Source organism: Cynara cardunculus (genome assembly GCF_001531365.2).
Source record: "Cynara cardunculus var. scolymus isolate 2C chromosome LG 10, CcrdV1, whole genome shotgun sequence".
Taxonomy (NCBI): Eukaryota; Viridiplantae; Streptophyta; class Magnoliopsida; order Asterales; family Asteraceae; genus Cynara; species Cynara cardunculus.
This window is the reverse complement of record NC_037537.1, coordinates 26,269,373-26,270,519: the sequence shown is the minus strand read 5'-3', so window position 1 is coordinate 26,270,519 and position 1,147 is coordinate 26,269,373.

Here is a 1,147-nt window from a genome sequence, read left to right as displayed (position 1 = left end):
ATATAACACCGACTGAGATAAAAAATAAAATGAAATATTAAAATCACGATGTATCTCGCTGCATTGCGCGAGTACGCTTCTAGTTTATCAAAATGTATCTAATGTTCTAAAGTTCTTGAGCATAAATGTAACTAGAATGACCCTTGTACAGTGCAGCGAGATACATCTCGATTTTAATGTTTCGTTTTATTCTTTCCATTGTCAATGTTATAATACGGTTTTATGTTGTTTTGAGAAAAATATATCGATATTGGTATCAAATTAACTATTTAGAAGTTTTTGTTTTGTTGTATAATTTATTTAATTCAAAAATTATAATCATAAAATAGTTTAGGTTTAATAACGAAGTAATTTATTTTTGATTTATTAATATACTTTTTATAAAGATAATAATTAAGTATCTTGAAAGAACACTTAATTATATTTTAGATTTTTTATACTTAAAATAAAATATTTATCATGTATTTGATTATATTTATCTACAGTTAGTTACACGAATTCAAACATGAAGCTTTAATAAGTTATATTTATGCATTATTTTCTTGTAATCTTGAATTTTAAATAACATACATCAATAAACAGTGTTTCATGTATAAAAGATGATTTTTAAAAGTTTTTGTCAAATATTTTATGATATAGTACAGATAATAATTATTAATGAATGAAAATATAAAATAAAAATCAAATTTATTTTATTAGAACAAGAGTGAATTATTATTCTGTATCAAAATATTATTTAAACTTGCTTCTTATAAGAGATTATAAAATAGATAAATATCCATTTAAAAAAATCTTAATTATAATATAATATCAATTATCCGTTAATTGGGAACTCAAAGATATTGGATTTTAAACTTTATATCTATATTCCAATTCTCCCCGTCTTGTTTGATTCAGATAATATCAAAAGGCTAAAATTATTTCTTTATATCGAACTAAAAACGTACGCGCACAATGCAACGAGATACATTGTGATTTTAATATTTCATTTGTTCTTTATCTCAGTCGATGTTATAATATGACTTTATGTGATTTTGAGAAAACGATGATATTTTTATTTTTGAATAAAATATATGTTTGAAAATATCATAAAATTTTGATAAAAATATATCGATATTAGTATCAAATTAACTATTTGAAATTCCTC